The following is a 10,328-nucleotide window of genomic DNA, read 5'->3' on the forward strand; positions in this document are numbered from 1 at the left end:
GTAAGGATGTGTGATGAAATATTACCAACTCAATGGCAGTTTCATTGATATAAATTTGGGAGAATATGCTAGATATATTCAGGAAGATCCCAAGTAGTACAGGTATATGTCTTGTTTTGGGAGAAATTCACTTCATGTACTCTTGGAATTGCAGTACAGTATCTCTGTCATTGATTCCTGTCAAATTTTGATAATTCACTAGGGATTCTTTTCTCCAAAATGTGTTGATCAGTGATGCTGCCTTTGAAATGAGATTGTGATGGGATTTGTGGGATTTTTATAGACAACTTCACCTAATATATAAAAAGAACCAAAGAACAAAAGGAAATTAGAAATATATGTTTAGGAATTCCTTTAACTTTTGTAAAGCCACTAGTGAGATAAGCCCTGTCCAGGTGAATAGTGTTAAAGGACAAGTCCACCCCAACAAAAACTTAATTTGAATAAAAAGAGAAAAATTCAACAAGCACAACACTGAAAATTTCATCAAACTCGGATGTAAAATAAGAAAGTTATGGCATTTTAAAGTTTTGCTTATTTTCAACAAAATATTTATATGAACGAGCCAGTTACATCCAAATGAGAGAGTTGATGACATCACTATTTCTTTTGTATTTTATTATATGAAATATTTTGATTTTCTCATCATTGTCATGTAAAATGAAGTTTCATTCCTCCCTAAACACGTGGATTTCCATTATTTTAACCTTTTTGTGCTTCAGGCAAGGATGTCCTAATTGTCAAATTCGTAAAAATTGAAATATTATATAATTCAAACAATAAAAAACAAAAATAGTGACATCATCGACTCTCATTTGGATGTAACTGGCTCGTTCATATAACTATTTTGTTGAAAATAAGCAAAATTTTGAAATGTCATAACTTTCTTATTTCACATCCGATTTTGATGAAATTTTCAGCATTGTGCTTGTCTGATTTTTTCTATTGATTCAAATCATAATTTTTCGTAGGTGGACTTGACCTTTAATTGTGAAAAGAGTTTAAGGGGGTGTTGTTATAAAATGTTTGCAATCATTTGCAAATTGAGTTGCAAATTTACAACTGATAGATCAATTTTGAATCGTACAAATCAATTTATTCTTGTTGATGAGAGAAGCAGACCAATGGTAATTTACAATTAATTACCAGACTTGTGATTGATTTTGGGACATGAAATTGATTTGCAATTGATTGCAAGTTTCTTGAAACGCTCCATAGAGATTGTGATCTGTCACTTTCCAACATGTGGACTTGTATATGATACAAGAAATTAATGTGGTGCGAAAGATAGTCCAGGGGTATTTCAGACAGCTGTTCGTTTTGTTACCAAAAGTTAGTAATGGTGTTTATATGAAATTGGGAAATTTGAAACTTTTAGATTTGACTGAATTTCAAGTTTTCTGTGGCTTGAAAACATCTAAAACATTTCTACTTTATATGGGGCCTGTTACAGAAAATTACATTCAAATTAAAATCTTTAACGAATCAGAAGTGTATACAATTTAGAATTGTGTTTTGATATTTTTAGTTGCATATGAATGCAACTATTTTATGCATCATGACCCCCTGGATTATGAAGAAATTGCCTTGACGGTTGGAATCAAATTGTTTATGAAGTCAATGGCCCATATTCTGAATTCTGGTTTAAAGTTCTGGTTTAATGATGGAGGGCCGATTGGGCACAAATCCCTAACAAAACATCCAATTAAACTCGTTTGACACTCTGATCCTAATAATTGTCTTGGAATAATAAAATATTATGAAGTATTTTTCTTTATTATGATAGCAAAGTGAAACAAAAGGGTAAACAAGTGAAATATACAAAATAGAATGTTTGGCTTCCATGATTTTAGCATGTAGACTGTGGTCCAAGATAAACCCAACTTCAAAATATGGGTCAATAACTTTACAAAGAGCTCTGTGAAATAAAAGAGATGAAAGGGGGAGGATGAGACAGAAGGGAAGGGAGAGAGGAGGGGTATACAATGGCCAAAGGGGACTGTTGCACAAAACTTGGCATCTATGATAACTTGGCCATAGATTTTAACTTCCAGCGTATTCTTGCACATTGTATAAAAATTCATATACATATCTATTCGGAAGTTAGAAATATGGCACAGTTACCATTTGATGTGAGGACAGCAGCCTTGCCCACTGGCCATATACTCTTCCCCATTATTCATTTTTCTGTGATCATTTCTCCTGCATTTTTTCCTCTCATATCTCACATGTATATAGTGATATTTCAGTTTTTCAATTTCTTTTCCTTTTCTTCTCTCATCTTCCTCTCATATCTCCTTCATTTTCTGTTATTGTGTCTGCAACTGGAAAGAATGAGAATTGGAGACAAACATTAAATGTTCAATTAGAGTGATTTTACTATGAACACATATCTTGGGAACTTCAAAGCCATGTTGCATAAAACCTACCACTGTTACAACTTGGAGTGAGTTTGCAATTAATGGAAATTTTTACTGAAACCCAAAAGTCATTTCCAAAAGCTGTAAGTTATGCACGACTTTTGCAAGTGGTGACCCATTGAATGAGATACCCCTAATTATATGTTTTGAACGCAAATTAATGTGAGTGCTCTTTCTATAATTTTAATAAAGTTTTAACAAATGACTACATTCATATGGATTCACAAGGATTTTAATTTGAAAGGAGAATCTGACTAATTTGGCAAGAGAGTCATCAATTGTGCATTCAGTCATGCTTAGCTGAATAAACTAATGCAAACTCCATCCTGGATTTTTTTTCAGTAATATGAACATTGTAATACCCTATTCAAATTTTACTGCCCTTTGAAAAAGTTTAAATGGGAGCATGGTCCTGATCTCGAGTCTTTTCTAAGTAAATATTTCCAATTTTAGACACAAAATCTTACTTTAGTGATCACCTGTCCATAAAGTCCACAAATCTGGTTTCACCAAACAGTTTTCTCTATCAATACAGCAATCTATTCATAGAGACAACCAGTTTATAAATAACAAATTCACTGTTCTGTGCTCTTTCCACTATTTTACACAAAGACAAATATTTCATATGGCCAAGTCTAAGCAGATAAAATTGCAGTATACAAAATTAAATCCCAATTGCATAGTTATATAAAAAAAAAATTGTGGAAATAATAGCATGCATGATGAAACCCGTTTCGAGACTCACCAGAACTAAGGATTCCTGAAAAAAATTGTGCATTCAGTCTTATTAACTACAGACTCTCAGCTTGTTCCTTTTAAAATACGTACCAGAAAAAAAAGAATGATTTATCAAAACATTGTAAAGTTTAGAAGCTCTTTCACCTGGTGTAATATAACTTAGAAGATTTCTCATTCATGCATGAGTGGAAATAAACAAATTGAAGGAAGGATGCCCTGGGAAACCTTGATCTGAAATAAAATAATTTAAAAAAGCAGCGGATTGTCATTGAGATTATGAAAATACTTACCTGATTTTCTTATTTACGAGATAACTCATACATCTACTTGATTTGCTAGTTCAGCCCTCTGGACTGCCATACCCGAATAGAACTCCCAAGGATTTAAAAAGCGCGAGCGCGCCCTCTCCCGTTCAGGCTTACTACCCATGATCACCGCGCAACTAGCGTCCATCTTCCTCACCTTTCGCAAGCCCATACGTTGAAACATGTTGCTACGCAAGGCGGAGGGTCGGTGGGAGGGTATCAAGTAGATGTATGAGTTATCTCGTAAATAAGAAAATCAGGTAAGTATTTTCATAATTTACTTCAATAACTCCATACATCTACTTGATTTGCTAGACCAGCACGGACTCAAACCGTAGGGAGGCATGTTTTCAATTGTAAGCCTAAGAAAATTTAAAAGAAAAAACAAAAACAACGAAATTTAGGGAGAGGGGGAAAAACCGCAGCTGCTTTAAGCGCCGAAGCAGCAAATCTCGCCTCGCTGGACGGAATGTCCTTCAAGTAGAAAGAAGTGAAGGAGTTAGTTGAGCGCCAAAAGGCGGCCCTCAAAAATGTCCTCGAGGGGAATGCCCTGTATACTCAGGAATACTAAGTATCATGGGCCCTCGGCCTAGTGTCAGGAGAACAACATCACCTGCTGACTAGAGTGTAAGAATCGAAATTTGTTGAAAATTTCAACAAGAATCGTGATCGGAAAACTGAAGCTTTTAAGGCTCAGTAAGTGATCAATCGACCAATCTGAGAAGGCGAGATATCTCAGAACCCCTACCGAAATTTAAGCGTGCCGCTTGCTAGTAACTAGCATGCGACTAGCAGGGCACTCGCTTAATAAGCGAGTGCATGCTAGCGAACAGTCCCTGCTCGCTAAAAGATCGCTTAACTATTACTCTGCACGCATATCACACGCTTATTAAGCTAACCGCATGCTAGTTACTAGCATGTCGCAAGCTTGCGCAAGCTAGTCGCACGCTTCCCGCAAGCTTGGAAATTTCTGTAGGGGAAGCCTCCGCGTGGGAGAAAGCGCCCAGAATTCGATATCTGTCTCAAATGCGTGAGGGCAGAAATCTGCAGAATTCTGATAGAGAGCTGTGGTAAAAAGTTACTAGCGGTCCGAAGGGGACCAGGAACGACGGAGAGTAGGGATTTAGGAAGAAAACCACTCGTAAGGCAGACAAGGGTCGAGAAAGCGACTGAGTGCCATCCTGTTAATAAGGAATGCCGCGGACATGTTGCCTATGTAGAATAGAGCAGTCTGGTCAAAACAGCTCAACCGGGCGTGTCAGGGATACAGCGCGGTACACATCACGACAAAGGTGTGTTAGACCGAGTGATCGAGAGAGAACTCAGGATCCCCTTTCTCCCATACTGATTGAAGCACCCATCTGAGGGTGCAGTGCCCGCGGTGGAAGAGGTGGCTTGGCTCAAGCCACCATCGCCGAGAGAGCCCGTGAGGCTAGGCTGCGATGGCTGTCCGCTGGGCGGGGGAATCCCTAGCAGCAGCAAGTGTACGCCAGAGGGAGCTGGCGAAAAAAAATCTGTCACGATATTACGTGTAAACGACCATCAAGAGATGCTCTAAACGAACAGACATCGCCAGATATGATACCTCAACCGTTACATTCCCAACGGAATCGAATGAGGTAGCAACGGCCCTGTCCTATCAAGTTAGGGACGGAAACTGGCTAAGAGTGTCGAAGTCCTCGCTTGAAGAAACAAGCGAGGGAGACTTGAGGAAGTAATCACAAAATTTCCATCAGTCTGCGGTGAGAACCAGTTGTTTATGAAAACAGTCACAAGGCCTGTTTCTCAGGTGATCGTAAGAGCGAGCACCGCCGGCGCCGGTTGCGGCAGCGTGGAACAGTCCGATATCGGTAAGATAAGGAGCTCCAAAAAGCTGCGGGGGGCGGCAAAAATGACGCCCTAAGCAGCGGGGGATGAGAATCTAAATTTCTAAAAGAACTCCAGTGAAGTAAATCACTTACATGGAGAGGCTCATCCACAGTCGGCCCGAGAGAAGGCGGGTCGTAGTGATCGTGGTTAGGAAGGCATAAGCATACATCCATCCACTGTTACATCATCCTCGGTCGAGCGGTGACCCTGGCCACATGCCTTGCATGGAAGGAGGATGAAAGCAGCATGCAGGGCGACTCGAGTGTGCCGTGAAAAAATTTCTAAGAAAGAAGCCGATTCGACTAACGGGCACAGTAAAGACATCCACCGTAGACCACTCCGCACAAGGAGGGAGCGGCGGAGACGCCCGCAAGATTGACCCACATAGAGGGCAGTCTATAAGATAGACAGTTAGAGCTCGACCGATGGTCTGGCGGTGTACAGTTTGGTGTGAACTCGCCGACCCGGTACGGTGGGTGTGCCCAGAAAGTAGGCATAGAATGCCGTCAGAGAATCCTGGGGCTTTAAACAAGTTTGAACGCACGTACATAGCCAACAATCTCATGAGATGTACGGCGGTTACTTTCCTCCGAAATGATGTTTACCCAACCGGGAAAGACTCGGGGAACAGCTGTGAATGTCAACAGGAGGGATATCTAGCATATGAAAAGCTGATTCCTTCCACGTATTCGGTGCGGGTGCTGCCGGCGGTGTCCGGGGGGACGACCGGTGATGGCAGCTCGGGCAGGGTTCGTACGAGCCGCCCGAATACGAGACAAATAGGTTAACATAACCATAATGCACCGGGCGGTGGAGGCATAGCGATTATTAAGCACAGGAGAACTTTTAATCGCCGTGACATTCAGATCCGATATACATACTCATAAGCTCGGAGAGCTATGAGATAGTGAGACATACCGCTGAGCGGTGATGGTGCTCATATCAGAGTCGCCCTCTCTTCGGCGGCGATCGCTGGAGAACGGGTGTCTGTACTATAGCCCTGACTCTGGCGTTGCAAGGGTAGGAGCTAAGTAAGACAGGGCACCCTTACTTTCGAATAGAAAGTGAGGTTCAGGCCAGAAAAGCGACGGTCCCGTCGCCTGGGCGGACGTGATAGGTTGTCCTCTCAAAGCAGCCAAACATTCTCACGAGAGAAGTGCGGCATGCGGTATGTAAGAGATTCATACCTCCAATCTACGGGCCCGCTTAGGGGGAAGAATGGAGAGAGTTACCGCTGAAGGAGTCGTCGCCGTATGTGAGCTTGACGTAGAGGGCGAATTCGGGAGTACCTGCATAATAATCGCCCCCCCCCCCTGCCTCTGCCTTCTCGCTAGCCTCGAGAGGCTTGAAAATTTCGAGACGGCGGCGCCGGAGCCTGGCGCTTCCGGGCAGCAGCAGAGCGGGGGTGGGTTTACACCCACGGAGCTGGCGGCTTCCTCGTCGTAGGAGCCGCCTCGTCTAGAGCGACCCCGTCACTCTCCGAGACCCCCAATTCGGCCGATTGAGCTCGGAGCGCCTGAAGAGGCGGGGCGAGAAAATATGGACTCCCTTGCTTCATCAATACCCCCGCTCGGAGGGTAGATGTGAGGTAGATACTTGTCAAGCAGCGCCTGAGCGCTTACTGAAAAGTCGCCCGCGGGATAGGGGTTGTCCTCGTAAAGGGAGTCTCGCTCTATGGACTGAACCGGGAGGTTGTCCAGTAAGCGCCGGGGTGGCCCCGCGTGTCGGCTGGGACACGTGCTCTGAGATCGACGAAAATGCTGGAAAGCACACGCGATCTTGGGGCACCCGGTTAGTCGGTGCACTGGCTGGCGATTTAACAGAATCGCTCGAGGATTTCCCGGGTGTCTGGTGGTTATTGCCCACTTGTCTCGCTTGATGCTCAGGGGCATCAGCGGGGTGAGTAGACGTCGAGGGTGGGGTGAACCCGCACTACTCGAAAGCAGAATGTAGCAGCATGAATAGCTGTGACATCTGACCACCGACACAAGGGTCTGAAGGAGGGACGCCCATGGCAACAGGGCTGGCCGACCTCACCTTCGACCTCTTCTTCTTCGCGGCCTCCGCCGGTGTGGCCGGGGCAGAAGAAGGCACAAGAGGCACGGGTGATTTCTTACGATTTGCCGCCCCTGGCAGGGCGGCCGTCAACAACGAAACTTCACCCGAATCTGACGGGGTCAGATTGTGGTCACAGTCTGATGTGTGACGCCTCTCGCGGTAGCAGAATGTAGCAGCATGAATAGCTGTAACATCTGACCACCGACACAAGGGTCTGAAGGAGGAAACGCCCATGGCAGCAGGGCTGGCCAACCTCTCCTTCGACCTCTTCTTCTTCTTCTCTTTCTGCGGGCTCCGCCGGCGTGGCCGGGGCAGAAGAAGGCATGAGAGGCACGGGTGATTTCTTACGATTTGCCGCCCCTGGCAGGGCGGCCGCCGACAATGAAACTTCACCCGAATCTGACGGGGTCAGATTGTGGTCACAGCCCGATGTGTGACACCTCTCGCGGTAGCAGAATATAGCAGCATAACATGTATGACTGTAACATCTGGCCACCGATAAGAGGGTCTGAAGGAGGAATGCCCATGGCAACAGGGCTGGCCGACCTCTCCTTCGACCTCTTCTTCTTCTTCTTATTTTGCGGGCTCCGCCGGCGTGGCCGGAGCAGAAGAAGGCACAAGAGGCACGGGTGATCTCTTACGATTTGCCGCCCCTGGCAGGGCGGCCGCCAACAACGAAACTTCACCCGAATCTGACGGGGTCAGATTGTGGTCACGATCAGATTGTGGTTACAGTCTGTGTGACGCCTCTCGCGGTCAGGGGCTGGGCGATCTCTCCCGATGCTGTCAACGGAGGACGACTTATACGGCAGAGATCCTGACCTGTGCCGGGGGGAGAGAACCGCACTCTCCCTCCGGACTTCTGGTGACCCGGTAGCCGGTGGGTCGCATAGCCCTATGGGTGCTGCGGCGGCAGGACCTAGTTTAGGCTTGGAAGCCTTGGCTACCACTTTTTCCTTTGTCCGAGACCGTGGCACCACAGTCTCGGCCTTCCTTCTCTTAGCATCCGACCGCAAATTCGGAATGCTGATCGACGCACCCTCATACTCACCGCCGCTGGGCGCTCACCGCGGCGTCCCTCCTGCTCGCCTGGAGGCGGCCGACTTCTGTAACTTGCAATCGGGACGGTCCCCGTGGAGGGCACCAGGTCCTCTGGGGCTGTGTTAGTCCCATTCAAAGATACCTCTCTCTACCCTGAAAAAGGAAAAACAAGAATTTTTCTTTTTCTTTTTTTTTTACAAAGATCTCGCTTAGATTAAAAGTGGAGACCGGAGTGGTCTTTCCCTCCTCCTAAAAGGAGTTTGTTTGAGCAAACAGAACAAAACAAGAGGGGAGGGGTAGGGAGGACGAAGAACCTAAGAATAGTTTAGGTATCTGCCTGTAAGAAAATAAAAAGGAGGTCGGAGACTTTGAAAAAAAGAAACTCCTACAAGGTTCCCCTTCTATATTCTCTTTTTTTTTTTTTTTTTTTTTGCCCGAAGGAAAAATTCGAAACAAAAATTCAAAAATGAATGCAAGTTCAGAAGAGAACGAAGTTTCCACCTGCGAAGAAACACAAAAACAAGCATTTCAGAGCAGGAAGAAAAGGGATTGAGAGACAAATAATTCCTAGATAAGAGAAATTTTACGATAATTTCCAAGAGGAAAAAAAAAGGTAACCTCCTGTGGAAAGGTAAAGAAATTCAGAACAGGAGGAAGGAGGAACGTCTCTAGTAACGATTCCAAGAGGAAGAACGACACAGTAAATCCTCAAAGGGAATCGTAGAGCCCGCCTGTCGAAATAAAAAAATATATAAGACTAGGAGGGAAGAGGGAATTGAACGAAGAAAACAATTCCGGGACAGGTCAAAAAAAAATTTCTAACAGGAAGGAGACCCCACCTGTAAAGAACAAAAATTTTTTTTTTTTTTTTTTTTTTTTTTTTTTTTTTTTTTTTTTTTTTTTTTTTTAGGGGGGATTGAATAACCAAACAATCATCAGGTATAATTGCGTAAGCCGAATTAAACAATCCCCGAAGCGTCTGTGAATAAAATATTAATCAAGAATTTTATTCAGAACAGAAAGGAAAAGGAAATGAGCTTTAGGATCCGCCTGTGAATAAAATATCAATCAAGAAATTTATTCAGAACAGAAGGAAAAGGAATTGAGCTTTAAGATCCGCCTGTGAATAAAATATCAATCAAGAAATTTATTCAGAACAGAAGGAAAAAGGAATTGAGCTTTAAGATCCGCCTGTGAATAAAATATCAATTAAGAAATTTATTCAGAACAGAAAGGAAAGAGAATTGAAGAATTAATCAATCAATAATCAATCGAAAATCTTAATAAATCAATTCCAGAAAGCAAGGAAGGAATAGAGTAGAAGATCCCAACCTGCAAAAAGAAATAACAATAACACCCTCGACAACAAAGTGTAGAGGCTGTCTAGAATTTAATTCAAAAACGGCACCAAAAGCCACCACGCTTTGAACGTGAAGAACAATAACCATGACAGGTGGTGAAGGCTTGCTGCCACGTAGGCAGGCCAAGCCCGGTGCCTCGCGAACGCGCTAGCGATGCGGCGCGACGAGAACTCAAACGTTAGAAAAACAATTTAAGTGTCACCAAAAACACGTCTAAAAAGTCACGCCAAGTGTAAATTCTGAACACAATCTTACACACAAATGGAAAGATTGAAATTAAAAGGGAGAATGCACCACAGATAAGCGAAAATAATATACCAAAGCTCAAAAAGATTTGAGCTCTTAGGAGACTTATCTGAGCACGTCTTGACAGGTGGCTTGCCGAAAGCAAAAGAGGGAGATGGACGCTAGTTGCGCGGTGATCATGGGTAGTAAGCCTGAACGGGAGAGGGCGCGCTCGCGCTTTTTAAATCCTTGGGAGTTCTATTCGGGTATGGCAGTCCAGAGGGCTGAACTAGCAAATCAAGTAGATGTAT

The sequence above is a fragment of the Lytechinus variegatus genome, chromosome 7, assembly GCF_018143015.1.
Source record: "Lytechinus variegatus isolate NC3 chromosome 7, Lvar_3.0, whole genome shotgun sequence".
Lineage (NCBI taxonomy): Eukaryota > Metazoa > Echinodermata > Echinoidea > Temnopleuroida > Toxopneustidae > Lytechinus > Lytechinus variegatus.